General features: G+C 46.7%; 1 protein-coding gene across 6 annotated transcripts in view; it reads right to left on the bottom strand.

Moving 5' to 3' along the window:
- The window catches only part of TRERF1 (transcriptional regulating factor 1), a 106,578-nt gene extending 105,068 nt beyond the window's left edge, over positions 1 to 1,510 (bottom strand). For 4 of the 6 annotated variants that reach the window (XM_020794619.3, XM_072989771.2, XM_072989769.2 and 1 more), the window contains exon 1: positions 479 to 814. The gene's annotated coding sequence lies outside the window, so the exon portion shown is untranslated. The other 2 variants (XM_020794621.3, XM_020794618.3) reach the window with 2 other exon arrangements.
- Between the last annotated feature and the right edge of the window lie 13,673 nt (positions 1,511 to 15,183).

Below are 15,183 nucleotides of genomic sequence, written 5' to 3'. Positions count from 1 at the left end.
GATCCACGCGTATGGAAACTTAAAACTTGCCAAACCCGAACGCTCCCTCGGAGCTGCAGGCAGGCACGCGTGCACTATATTTAACATCTCAATCTCCCCTCCCCTCCCCTCCCCCCCAGTGCGTGTGCGTTTTAAGTGTTGCAACGTAAGGCGTTTGCCTGGGTTCGATTTCCATCTGAACACCCCGTTAACGCCTCGCACCTTCAAAGCAGACACCCAGCAGCCGAGATAATTTTAAACAGTTATGCATATATATATTTTTGAACAGTTATGCATATAGTTAATATATATATGAAAACCCCAATAATCGGCAAGCGCTCTGCTCTTTTCCCGCTGAGATATGTCGCAGCAGGAGGGAGGAGGCAGGGAGGGCCTCGCCTACTCAGTCCATACCGAAAGTGAGTGAACTGCAAACTTAGAAAAAAAAGTTGTGCCTGCAGCTTCATGCAAGAATGGAAGTAGTGAAACGTTTGCCTACCTGGTGCAGGACGGGAACAAGTGCATGCAAGATCCAAGAAAAGTGTAAAGTCTACCCCCCCCTTTTTTTTTACACCAAGGGGGCAACTTCGAATTTAATTTATCACAGTCCTGCTATTTACTCGCGTCCTACTTTGCATGCAAGAATCACTCATCCTGTAAACAAAGATCGCTCCGCCAGGAAACATACGCACCCCGCCTCATCCTTTCTGTAAACCCCCCCCCCCTCTGTGCACTGTACCCTACTCTCAGAGACTGGACGGAGGTGGGGGAGACGCAGGCGAAGAGGCGGGCAATCCAATCCTAAACCACGCCAGGAAAGGCTGGAGGTGGCTGGACTTACCTTGCGCAGGAAATCCCATGCATGCCTCCGACAAGGGGGCTCCACACCCCCAACCCCCCGGTGCAAAACCTCCGGGTCAGGAAAACGCTGTCAAATTGTTTTTTCGTGCAGATTGGGGGGTGGGGGGAGAGAAAAGCAGAAGCAAAAAGGGGAGGAGGCTGGAAGAGAAAAATCGGATCCCTCCGCCGCCGAAATGGGTCTGGTCCTGAATTTGCAAACCAGGAAGTAAGGTGTCAGCAGCAGCAGTAGTTACACCAGCAGGAGAAGCAGCCAGAGAGCCTCTGTCACTGGGGGTCTCCTGGATTCCTTTAGATCGACTGGGAGATCCCTGAAGATAACCTAGGGGGAACGTGGATCGCCCCGTTTGTGTTCTTATTTTTTTTCCCTTATCCCCCAAAGCTGCAGATTTGCTACACGTCACGGAACACACACACACACCACCGGCAAATACCTCTCCGATCTGCTGGCAACTGCTTTGGAGGCGGCCAAGGAGCGACTGCATTCGCTTCGGGGCAAGGCGAACCCTGGGCTGGCCGCGCTTCTGAACTGGGCATGCGGGGCGAGCAGCGCGTGCCTGGGTGGCCTTTCCTACCTGGGCGCCTCGTCCCTCGGGTTTAACGAAGTGGGACGGGGGGGGGGGGCAAGGTCGGTGACATTTCTGCAAAGGAGTGTGGATAAGGCGCGGAGGGGGGGGGCTGCGGCCGTGCCCTTAAACCATCCCGCAGGAAGACCCCACACGGAGCCCGATCCTGTGCATGTCTTACACGGGGGTGGGGGGGAAGCCTGCCCGCTTTCGCCCTCCCGAACCCTTGCATTCTTGAAGACGGAGGGGAAGGAGTCTCCAGGCAGCCATCCTGCACACCTTTATTTGAGAGTCAATCCGGAGCCAGGCTTGACTTCCAGATAAACGTGCAGGAGAAGATCGGGGGTATATAGGAGGGCCTCCCCTGGGTAAAGAGTTCAGGGCTTGGCCTTTTGACTTGCCTCCCTCGCAGGGAGAGAGACGGGCGAGCCGTAAAAAGGGCGCCGCTTCGTAGGAGGAGGGTGTGGGCTAATCATGGCACACCGCACGTCTTTCTACCACGCCATGACTGCAAAAAAAACGTGGGGAGGAAGAGGGGGCGGCGGCGGCGGCGGGGGAACTCCTCCCGGGGAGCGCCCCCAGCTGGCTTTTGATTGGCCCCGGGGCTCCGACGGGAGCGCGCGCGCTGTACTGTCTCGCGCGCGCCCCCATTCGCCCGCTTTCGTTGGAAAAGAAACTTGCAATGGGGCGTCGCGCACGCGCGCGCGGGAGGAGGGGGGTGACGGCGTTCTCGCCCTTTGAAAGGGAAACCCCAGCAATTCGAAATCCCGTGGCGGGATTTGCGGGTCAAAGAAGCCGAGCCCTCCCCTCTGGGGGGGGCGGGGGGGGAAAAAGGCTTGGTATCGTCTATCGGGAAGGAAGACTGACTTTAGCCGACAGTGCTTGCCGATTTCGCCGAGGTTGCTGGCTCGCCTCCCCGGGCCGCCCGTAATAGGTTGTCCTCCAGGGCGAAATTGCAAGCGCCGGGGTCTTTTTTGGTGTGTGTGGGGGGGGGGGGCGGCGGCGAAGCCTTTGCCGGTGAGGGGGGGGCATCCACAAGGCTTGGGGAAAGTTTCCCTTTGAGTGTGTTACTGTTCCTCGGAGGCACAGGAGCCTCACAGGAAGGCTAAAGTTGGCGCTCGGTTGTGCTGCGGAAGCGCTGCAAAGTGGCTTTTGCGAGTCTAGAACCTGCTGCACACGACTAGTGGGGACATGGTTCTGTTTCCAATGTATATATTTATTACTAAATAATGTTTTTTGGGGGGGAAGGCGGCATAGAAATACATTATTTTTAATAAATCAATAGGTGGTTTCACAATAGCATTGCTTCAAATAGGGGACTTCACAACCACCTTGCAAATGAGGTGGTATGAGTTACTAGCTTGGAGTGTTTTTCTTATCTTTCCTGCCACAGCCCACGGCCCTTATCTCTTAGATGGGGAATGAGTGGCCTTCCAGACGTTGGATTCCACCCATCCTCACTATGCTTGGTAAAGCTGATGGGATTTGTACTCCCCAAATCTTTAGTAGATTATGTGTTTTCCATTCGTGTTCCATACCTTATTTATTGATTGATTATTGATTTATTAGATTTATACCCCGCCTATCTGGACTACCAGTCCACTTTAGGCGGCTTCCAATACAAAACCGGACAATAAAACAGGCAAGTACATGCTAATACCTTGCTTGACTTCTGTGCAAGGTGAGAGCAGAGCTCACCTCCTTTGCTAGTCTGTTAACTAACCTGTGTGAAATTCTGCTGTCACATCTGGAAAGCCCACATCAAAAACCCTCTTCGCACTTCCATGTAAAATGCGTTGAAAGGGAGTCTGCACATGCCAGTGGAAGGCTTCTATGCATAACCTTGGTGCTTAAACTGTTTTCATCCCTCTTGCATTCAGGCAAGCACCTCAGTAGCACTTTGTGTTTTTCTAATTTAAACTGTTAGAATGGACTCCAGTTTTCTGAAGTTTCACAGAATTTCAGTGGTAACTTCTCCAGATTATGTAGGGATTATTGGCAGAGTGTTGAAATTTAATGGCTTTTAAAAATATGCAGTGGTTAAAATTCAGGCCCTACAGACCAGAATTAGCTTAAAGTCTCCCCTCAGTAGACCACCCTGTATTGCTTAGTTCTCCTCAGTTAGCACTTACTGTCCAAATAACTCATTCAGAGACACTACCCTGTTTCCCTTAAAATAAGACCTAACCTGAAAATAAGGCCTAGTGTGATTTTTCAGGATGATCATAATATAAACCCTACCCCCAAAATAAGCCCCAGTTTAGTGAAAGCCACCATTGTGCAGCAACCAGAAGAAGATGACATGACTATACTTGAATAAATGTAGATTGTTGTACATGAGAAAAATAAAAAACTCTGAAAATAAGCCCTAATGCATTTTTGGAGCAAAAAAAATACTGTAATATAAGACCCTATCTTATTTTCAGGGAAACACAGTAGATAAGAAACAAAATTAAAATGTTCCATTTACTCACAGTTCTGCAGATATCAAAATAAACAGCGTTCTGTAGAAAAACAGTGACTGGTTTGACTGGTTACATTAGCTGATTCAGTACATTTGTGACTGACTCACTACATGACTTGCTGACTGACTATGTTGCTCTGTCCGCAGACTGAATGAAAAGACAGAACTTTTTTTGGGCGGGGGGAAGGCGGCATAGAAATATTTTAAATAAATCAATAGCCTGCAGACAGTTGAGTAGACATCTGCTTCTCTCAGGCTGGACATACAGTAGGACCCCTGTATCCGCTGGACCAGTATCCACAGTTTCACTTATCCGTGGTCTGAAATTTTGAAAATGATTAAAAGAAAAGGGGGTAAAATAGAAATAAGTATTTTCACAATATATTTACCCAAACTGTCCACTGTAGGGAGCCTGAGACCATACTAAGTATTGTTATTGTTGAAGAATACACAGCATGGTCTCTGGCTTCCTTGGTTGGCCAGTTCTGGTGATACAGGTGAAAATACATATTCCTGGATTCTGCTCTTTTGCCATACTAGTTACTAGTATTTATCCATTCCGGATAAATCCTCGCTATCCGGAAACGTCGCTTTACGGGGCAGAAAACCCCATAGGGTTTTATGCGTTCCTATGGGGGATAAACTCACAATTTTAGCTGTTTAATGTGTTCCTATGGGGGATAAACTCACCGTTAAGCGAAGATTCCCCATCCGGCCGCCATTTTCGCCGCTTCAGTAAGTGAGGAATCGGTGCGAAAACGCTGCGGGCGGCCATTTTCTTCATCCAGTGGCCATTTTGGAACTGCCAATCAGCTGTTCTGCAAACATCGCAATGCGAAGATCGGTAAGCGAAACGCTTACCGATTATCGCAATGCGATGTTTTGCCTATTAAAACATCGCAATGCAATCGCAAAAGCGATCCCACAATCGGCATGGCTGTGCGGATTCGTCATTAAATGGTGCGCTGGTTATGCGAGGCACCACTGTAGTATTCACTATTATCCACAGTTTTCAGCATCCATGGGGGCTTGTAAACAATGCCCCACAGATATTGGGTTCGAACTGTGCTTTCTGATTCAGAAACTGTGTTTTCGAGTTCCAAAATCACTTGTATCAACAGTTCTACGTACATAGTATGTCATGCATTCCCATAAAGATTGCTTACTTACCAAAATGCTGAAATCAAGTCACGGCCAGCTGAACTCACACACCTGCTGAAACAAAAAGGGGAATGCACTATAAAATTATGCAGAAGATGAATAAAGTGGATAGAGGGAAGCTCTTTTCCCTCTCACGCAATACCAGAACCAGGGGACATCGATTCCAATCGAGTGTTGGGAGAGTGAAAACAGACGAAAGTATTTCTTGACCCGACGTGCTGTTAGTCTGTGGAACTACTTACCACAGAATGTAGTGATGACATCTGGCCTAGATGCCTTTAAAAGGGGATTGGACAGATTCCTGGAGGAAACGTCCATCGCAGGTTACAAGTCATGATGGGGATGTATAATCTCTGGGCTTAAAAGGAAGGTACTTCCAAAAACCAACTGCAGTGGACGGTATCAGGAGACATGTATCTAGTTGTCTCGTGTCCTGCCAGAGGCATCTGGTGGGGCCACTGTGAGATATAGGGAGCTTGACTAGATGGGCCCTTGGCCTGATCCAGCAGGGCTCTTCTTATACGTTCTTATGTTCTTAAAGAGCTCAAATTCCCAAAGCTTCCCAATATAACATCAATAATATAAGCGTATTCAGTAAAAGATTAATCATGTTGTACTTCCTGTCATTGCAAAATGTGATACATGTGATTGTGGAATTCATAGAATCAAAGTATTATAAAATAATTGAGATGGAAGGAGCATAGAAAGCCATGGTGTCCAACCCCCTGCTCAATGCAGTAATCCAAGTCAAAGCAGATCTGACACACGGTTGTCCAGTTTTCCCTTGAATGCCTCCAATGTGGGTGCACTCACCACCTGCCAAGGTCACTGGTTCCAATGTCATGCTGCTCTAACAGTTAAGATGTTTTTCTCTATCTTCAGCCTAAATCTGGCTTCCTGTAATTTGGGCCCATTATCATGTGTCCTGCAGTCTGGGGTGAGTGAGAACAGATCCTGCCCCACTTCAGTACAACTGCCTTTCAAGTATTTGAAAAGTGCTATCATATCTGCCCTCAGTCCCCTTTTTCTCAAGGGAAAACATTTGCAGCTCTTTCAACATTTCCTCAGAGGGCTTGGTTTCCTGTCCCCTGATCATCCTCAGGTGAGTAGAAACCATCATCCTGGACATGACTACAACAGAACTCTTCCAAATGTTGAAAGAGAAAACACCTTGCAGCCTGGTGGGAGAGGAGTGAGCAGAGTGGAAATCTGAATTAGCCCCAGGATAGACCTGCAAGGGGGGGGGGGGAAGTGAGGTGGGAGAGAAAAGAAAGAGAAGAGAGAAAGAGAAAGGGTAATTGTTGGGAATCCGGAAGAAGGGAAAACGAATCACGACCGCTGAGCAGAGGGGAAGACTGGGTCACTGGATTGGTCCATGGGAGGACCAGCCAAGAACAGGTATGCCTCGGTAGATGAGAAGGAAGACGCAGCAGGAAGCACGAGAGATTTCAGGGCTCCTAAATCATGCAAGGATGAGCACCGGTGCTAGTTTTGAATTAAAATGATATACACAGGGAACAACTACTACTACAACAACAAAAGGGAGCAGAATAGAATACAACTGATCAAGGAGGAAAGTAAATACAATTCTAAATATTTTAAAGGTGACAAATGTGTGGGGGAGTAGGCATGGAGCCATTGGAAGCGTTGCAGGTGTGCTCCTGTTCTCCCCTCAATTTTAGCCTTCCAGTGGACAAGCTGTGAATCCCTAGATAACTCTTTGTGACTCTTAGTATATCATGAGTAAGTTTGGAAAGTATGGAAAAAACTGCCAATTATTAAGACTCTGGGCAATAAATTAATACAGCAAGTGGCTGTGGTTTGCATGCCTGTATTTTCATGGTAGCTGATGTTGCAGGCAGGTGGCCCAACTGGCTTATTCCTGGGCCCTATATTTTAGGAAAATTCACATTGACCCATTTGGTGGAAGAACTTGCTTTGTAGCTAGACATTTACAAACCTAAACATGTAAGTTTAGGTTTGCAAGCAGTAAGCAGTTAGTTCCATTCAAATGAGCTGAATGGAACTTACTGGTGGGTGCAATTTAAGGACTAAACAACGACAAAAAAGCAGACACAGGACTGCCTTCACCCCCACGCCAACACCCACATAGTGTGCTTCTGGATTAGGCCTTTAGTACCACTGCAAACATCAGTCATGGACATGCAAATCTTAGCACAGGACAGGCTTTTGCCCTTCAAAGCATGAATATAGGAAGCTTCTCGGTGTGTCTAGTAAGCTCGCGGCAAATTCAGTGCCTTAGGCCCCAATGAAAACGAAAGAACACAACTGTGTCTCTCTCAAGCTGAAAGAAATAAAGGATTGCATTCATAGACACCTGAACCACTAGGCGCTCAGAGGCAGCCACTGCCTTCAATCAGCAGATTTTGCTGTATTTGTGTATTTTTGCCATATACGTATCCGTGGCATGGATTCACATGAATTATACTGAACGCTCATTTCCAAATCATTGCCATCTCCATTTCCTTGGTTGTGGCACTGGCGTGAGAGGTTGGACTGTAAGCTTCATTGAAGTGGTATATTTTTTCTCCAGTTGTATTCCTCAAGGAACTCTCCATGGAGTGCTCATGGTGATGATGAGGCTTGCCAGGTCTCAGAATGAGCTGCTGTTCCAGGAAATGGCTGGGCTCCCCTGAATCTCCAGGCCAGGCAGACAAATGTCAGGAGCAGTGGCAGAAGGGAAGGATCCAGTCTCTGTTGTTATGGGGTGGTCATAGTGTTTGGGTACCCAACTCCAAAACTCTCAGAATTGCACAAGGGCACACTGGCTTCCTTAGTCTGTCCAGCACAACACATAATATACTTGCTTAGGAGCTCAGGCAGGGAACCCAAAATACCCAGCTCACTCCCTCACACATGCACGGTGAAATAATATGTCTCCAATTCCTGTGACAGCACAAGGCCCCACACCAGGACTTCACCAAGACCCACCCCAGGCATTGGGCCCCAGATATTAGGGGATGAGGAAGATAATCCTGTGACAGCCCCTGACAAACAAGACAACACTTCAAAACCATTCAGGAAAAATACTTTTATTGTTTTTGGAAAAGAGGCTAAACTGGTATATCCTCAGCGGAGACGACAGCCTGGTTCAGCTCCAGCAGGAATCCTGCCTTCTGGTCCCTCGCATCTCCTTGGGGAAGAGGAAGCCTCGGGCTGTGCAAGAGAAAGAAAAAACAGCTAAGTGGGGAGCTCCTCCACGGCCGTTAACCGGCTTCAACCCAGGCGTATCCACCCACCATGGATGGATACGCCTCGCAACTTCATCTCAAAGTTCCGCCTGCCAACCGATTCACACATACACACACACACACCAGCCACCCACTGACACACACCTTCACTCCACCATCCATTCACACACACGCCCGGGCTTCCATCCACTGATATCCGCACAGCTTCCGTCAGCTGGTTTCAGGAGGCTAACGTCCACCGTCCACCGGCTTCATCCACCAACCTCTGCCGGCCTCCGCCTGGTGGCCTCAGCCACCTTTCCGCAGGCAGATCCCACTAGCTTCTGTCTGCTGACGTCCACCGACTTCTCCCCGGTCCATCGTGGACATCAGCCAGCTTCAAGCCCTCTTAGCAAGTTCAGAAGTGGCCTTGGGCAGAAGGGCTGGGTCCCCTGCAGCTCTGCTGCTGCTGTCTCTGCCCGACTGCCCTCCGGCCACTGCCTCCTGCCCTGCCCAGCAAGCCCCTTTTATATGCCACCAGAGAGGTGGAGCTCTGTGAGGTGACAAAGACCCAGGAGACTGGGGTTGGTTGGCAGCAGCTGCACCCTCAGGATTGGCTGAGTCCTGAAGATTATGTCAACAATCCCTCTGATCATGTGATTCACCCACAAACCTTGCATATTGCATGATATATATATATATTTTAATTTATTAATGGCCTTGTCACCAATCCCTCTGATTGTTAAATCTCCCCATGTTGGTCTTCTGACAGGATTCTAGGCTGGTGCCCCAAAACTTTATCTTCCATCGTTTGCACCATAAAGAACCTACCTAAGCCCTGAGTTAGGAAAAAAAATACAGAAATAAATAAATACATAAATACATAAATAAATAAATAAGGATGGGCACAGTCACACAATGCAGCCTTTGATCTTTTTTTTTATCGTTGTTGCCTCTTTTTGGACATTTTTTTCTGGCCCTTGCCATGAAAAAGATATTATAAGGAACCCGTTAGGAAATAACCTAAGTGTTTGAAACATATGCAGTGGTGCCTCACTTAGCGATGTTAATCCGTGCAGCAAAAATCGCTGCTATGCGATTTCATTACTAAGTGATTTTAAAAAGCCCATAGAAACACATTAAAATGCGTTTAATGTGTTCCTATGGGCTTAAAAACTCACCTTATGCGAAAATCCTCCATTGCGGCGGCCATTTTCAATACCTCTAAAGCGAGTCAAAACAGCGGGCAGCCATTTTGTTTACCCGGTGGCCATTTTGGAACCACCGATCAGCTGTGCGAAAATGGGGGCTTTGCCATGATCCCTTCCCCGCGATCATCGCAAAGCCCCCGCCGATCAGCTGTGCGAAAATGGGGATGATCATCGCAAAGCGAATTTTCCCCATAGGAGCCATCGCAAAGCGATCGCTCTTGCGATGGCGAAAAGTCCATCGCAAAGCGATTTCGTCGTAAAACGGAGCGATCACTATGCGAGCCACCACTGTACCTGTATTTTAATACCATCCCTGCACTATCAAAGATGCAACTGTGTTTCAAAGATGGTTGTGTCTGGTTTCGTATGTCTTTAAAATCCACATAATTTTGATCAGAAATAACATACCTTTTTGATCTACTCAAAATGCACTATAAAACAGTTAATCATTTTTGTGCGTATTCTACTAAGGTAATAGTTGCCTAATATTTCTTTTAAAAATACGTATTTAAATCCATGGTTTCATATTCTTTCCTTCTAGTGGCCCAAATAAGCCAGGTAAAGAGGTCAGTAGGTGTTGGCAGGTATTTTTCTTGAGATTCAAGACAGTTGTCCTTGAGTAGATGAGCATTTATTTATGCAATATATATTATCGAGCAAGAACATTTGTTACTGGAAGACCAGACAAAGTTCTACCTTAACCAGGGTCTGCGTTTGAACTGATTCACCTGCACCCATTTCAGCAAGAGCTCTAATACTCTTTCGATGCACTGTCTTATATGTTATTCCCACCGGAGAATCGAGACCGAAATTGTGTGGTAACGCTCCCAGCCTTTGGAACTCCCTCCCACTGGAAGGTAGACTTGCCCCATCTTTGCTGTCCTTTCTCTCTTCTCTTTCCTTTCTCTCCCACCTCACTTTTCCCCCTTGCAGGTCTTTTCCTGGGGATAATTCAGATTTTCACTCTCTTCACTTGTCTCCCACCAGGCGACAAGGTCTTTTCTCTCTTTCAACATTTGGAAGAGTTCTGTTGTAGTCATGTCCAGGATGATGCTTTCTACTCACCTGAGGATGATCAGAGGACTGGAAACCAAGCCCTATGAGGAAATGCTGAAAATGTTTAACCTTGGGAAAAAGGGGACTGAAGGCAGATATGATAGCACTTTTCAAATACTTGAAAGGCAGTTGTACTGAGGAGGGGCAGGATCTGTTCTCACTCACCCCAGACTGCAGGATACATGATAATGGGCCCAAATTACAGGAAGCCGAATTTAGGCTGAAGATAGAGAAAAACATCTTAACTGTTAGAGCAGTACGACATTGGAACCAGTGACCTTGGCAGGTGGTGAGTGCACCCACGTTGGAGGCATTGAAGAGAAAATTGGTCAACTGTGTGTCAGATCTGCTTGGACTTGGATTACTGCATTGAGCAGGGGGTTGGACCCCATGGCTTTCTACGCTCCTTCCATCTCAATTATTTTATGATACTTTGATTCTATGAATCCCAGAATCATATGTATCACATTTTGCAATGACAGGAAGTACAACATGATTAATGTTTTATTCCAGAGGTGTTAACACTGAATACATTTATATAGTATTATCAATATTGTTTTGGGAAGCTTTGGGAATTTCAGCTCCTTAAGAACATAAGAACGTATAAGAAGAGCCCTGCTGGATCAGGCCAAGGGCCCATCTACTCCAGCTCCCTATATCTCACAGTGGCCCCACCAGATGCCTCTGGCAGCACACGAGACGACTACATACCTGTCTCCTGATTCCCCCCTCCCTGCAGTTGGTTTTTGGAAGTACCTTCCTTTTATGCCTGGAGATTAACAACCCCCATCATGGCTTGTAACCTGCAATGGACTTTTCTACTTTTTGTCTATTTTCACTCTCCCAACACTCAATTGGAATGGATGTCTCCTGGTTCTGGTATTGCGTGAGAGGGAAAAGAGCTTCCCTCTATCCACTTTATTCATCTATTTATAGTGTATTCCCCCTTCTTGTGTCACCAGGTGTGTGAGTTCACCTGGCTGTGACTTGATTTCAGCATTTTGATAAGGAAGGAATCTGTACGGGTATGCATGACACACTATTTTATGTACAACTGTTGACACGGGAAGTGATTTCGGAACTGGAAAACACAGTTTCTGAATCAGAAAGCACAGTTGGAACCCCATATCTGTGGGGCATTGTTTATAAGCCTCCCACGGATGCTGAAAACTGTGGATAATAGTGAACACTATAATAATTAGTATGGTAAAAAAGCAAAATCCAGGAATATGCTTTTTCACCTGTGTCACCATAACCAAAGGCCACCCAAGGCCAGTGATGGCACCAGCAATGGGAGCAACTTAGTTCAGAGGCAGCAGCAAGTCTGGCATGCAGGATGTTGCAGGTTCAGTCCCTGACAGCCATGCTTCAAAAGGTCCTGGAAAAAGGAGTTTAAAACAACAAATAACTCCACTGAAAACAGTAAACAAAAGCAATACAGTGGGGTCTTGACTTGAGAACTTAATCCGTATTGGAAGGCGGTTCTCAAGTCAAAAAGTCTGTAGGTCAAGTCTCCATTGACCTACAGTGCATTGAAAACCAATTAATCCCGTAACAGGCCGTTTTTGTTCCATTTTGTTTTTTTTTCTGGTCTGTAAATCAATTCTCAGGCTGCAAGTCAAACCTAAATTTTGCGGCCCGAGAAGTCTGTAACTCAAAAAGTCTGTAAGTCAAGCCATCTGTAAGTCAAGGGTCCACTGTACTAAAAACACAATCAAAGCAATAAGACACAACAGTCCGTTCAAAATCCTAACCCAGGCAGACAGTCCATAAGGGAAAGCTTGTTTAAATGGGAAGGTCTTCGGCACCTTGTGAAAGGACAACAAAGATGGGGCAAGTCTACCTTCCAGTGGGAGGGAGTTCCAAAGGCTGGGAGCATCTTTGAAACACAGTTGCATCTTTCATAGTCCAGGGATGGTGTTAAAATACAGATATGTCTTTCAAACACTTAGGTTTTTTCCTGATGGGGTCCTTATAATATCTTTTTCATGGCAAGGGCCAGAAAAAAATGTCCAAAAAGAGGCAACAACGATAAAAAAAAGATCAAAGGCTGCATTGTGTGACAGTGCCCATCCTTATTTATTTATTTATTTATTTATTTATTTATTTATTTATTTATTTATTTATTTATTTATTTATTTATTTATTTATTTATTTTTCCTAACTCAGGGCTTAGGTAGGTTCTTTATGGTGCAAACGATGGAAGATAAAGTTTTGGGGCACCAGCATAGAATCCTGTCGGAAGGCCAACATGGGGAGATTTAACAATCAGAGGGATTGGTGACAGGGCCATTAATAAATTAAAAATATATATCATGCAATATGCAAGCTTTTGTGGGTGAATCACATGATCAGAGGGATTGTTGACATAATCTTCAGGACTCAGCCAATCCTGAGGGTGCAGCTGCTGCCAACCAACCCCAGTCTCCTGGGTCTTTGTCACCTCACAGAGTCCCACCTCTCTGCTAGCAGATAAAAGGGGCTTGCTGGGCAGGGCAGGAGGCAGTGGCCGGAGGGCAGTCGGGCAGAGAGAGCAGCAGCAGAGCTGCAGGGGACCCAGCCCTTCTGCCCAAGGCCACTTCTGAACTTGCTAAGAGGGCTTGAAGCCGGCTGATGTCCACGATGGACTGGGGAGAAGTCGGTGGACGTCAGCAGACAGAAGCTAGTGGGATCTGCCTGCGGAAGATGGCTGAGGCCACCAGGCGGAGGCCGACAGAGGTTGGCAGATGAGACAGTGGATGTTAGCCTCCTGAAACCAGCTGACGGAAGCTGTGCGGATATCAGTGGATGGAAGCCCGGGCGTGTGTGTGAATGGATGGTGGAGTGAAGGTGTGTGTCAGTGGGTGGCTGGTTGTGTGTGTGTGTGAATGGGCTGGCAGGTGGAACTTTGAGATGAAGTTGCGAGAGTTGAAGCCCGTTAACTGCCGTGGAGTTGCTCCCCACTTAGCTGTTTTTTCTCTTTCTCTTGCAGGGCCCGAGGCTTCCTCTTCCCCAGGAGGATGCGAAGGACCAGAAGGCAGGCGTCCTCCTGGAGCTGAACTAGGCTGTTGTCTCCGCTGAGGATATACAAGTTTAGCCTCTTTTCCAAAACCAATAAAAGTATTTTTCCGCAATGAAGTGTTGTCTTGTTTGTCAGGGGCAGTCACGGGATTATCTTCCCCATCCCCTCATTATATCTGGGGCCCAATGCCTGGGGTGGATCTTGGTGAAGTCCAGGTGTGGGCCTTGTGCTGTCACAGGAATTGGGAACAAACTATTTCTCCATGGATGTTTGAAGGAGGTAGCCTAGGCAGTGTGGGTTCCCTGTCTGAGTTCTTAAATATAAATATGTATATTATGTGCTGGACAGACCCAGGAAGCCAGTGAGCCCTGGTGCCATTCGGAGAGGGTTGGAGTTGGGTACCCAAACACTATGGCTACCCCGTAAGAACAAATGAGACTCGTTCCTTCCCTTCCACCACTGTTCCTGACATTTGTCTGTCTGGCCTGGAGATTCAGGGGAGCCCAGGCATTTCCTGGAAGAGCAGCTCATTCTCTGAGACCTGGCAAGTCCGATCTTCACTATCAACACCATGAGCACTCCACGGACAGCGCCTTGCAGCACTTCATGGACAGTTCCTTCCGAAGTATAAGTGGAGAGAAAATATGTCACTTCAAAGAAGCTTACAGTCCAACCTCTCACACCAGTGCCACAACCGAGGAAATAGAGATGGGCAATGATTTGGAGATGAGTGTACATTAAAATTCATGTGAATCCATGCCACAGGTATATGGCAAAAATACACAGGTACAGCAAAATCTGCTGCTTGAGGACAGTGGCTGCCTCTGAGCGCCTAATGGCTCAGGTGTCTATGAATGCAAGCCTTGATTTCTTTTGGTTTGAGAGAGAGCCACACTTGTGTTCTTTCATTTTCATTAGAGCCTAAGGCACTGAATTTGCTGCCAGACTCCTAGACACACCGAGAAGCTTCGTGCATTCTTGCTCCGATGGGCAAAAGCTTGACCTGTGCTAAGATTTGCATGTGGTGTTATCATTCGCAAGACCTCTTTCTAGGGTACCATTCATAACTATTATACTGAGAATACATCTTTCCATGACTGTTGTTTGCAGTGGTACTAAAGGCCTGAACCATTTTGCAATGACAGGAAATACAACATTATTAATGTTTCATTCCAGTGGTGTTAACACTGAATACGCTTGCATTATTAATATTATATTGGGAAGCTTTGGGAATTTCAGCTCTATAAGAACATAAGAACATATAAGAAGAGCCCTGCTGAATCAGGCCAAAGGCCCATCTAGTCCCACTCTTTGTATCTCACAGTGGCCCCACCAGATGCCTCTGGCAGCACATGAGACAACTAGATATCTGTCTCTTGATACTGTCCTCTGCAGTTGGTATTTGGAGGTGTGGCGTTCGCCCTTGTGGCCCCTGCTTCTCTTTCCCTCACAAAGGCTCAGGTCGCGTTTTCCTCTCACTGCCACCAGCCAATTACCTCAATCCACAATATAAATGATGTTTGTCTGAACACTTGTGAACAGAAACAGAACTCTTTTTTTATTTGATTTATATCCCGCCCATCTGGTATATTTATACCAGTTTATTGAAGTGAAGCAGATTGAATAATAACAGAAGTTTCTCAGATACACATTATACATGAGCAAATAATCAACAGTCTTCTCAGTACATAATTCT

The sequence above is a fragment of the Pogona vitticeps genome, chromosome 1 (genome assembly GCF_051106095.1).
Source record: "Pogona vitticeps strain Pit_001003342236 chromosome 1, PviZW2.1, whole genome shotgun sequence".
Lineage (NCBI taxonomy): Eukaryota > Metazoa > Chordata > Lepidosauria > Squamata > Agamidae > Pogona > Pogona vitticeps.
This window is presented reverse-complemented; position numbering and strand designations above follow the sequence as displayed.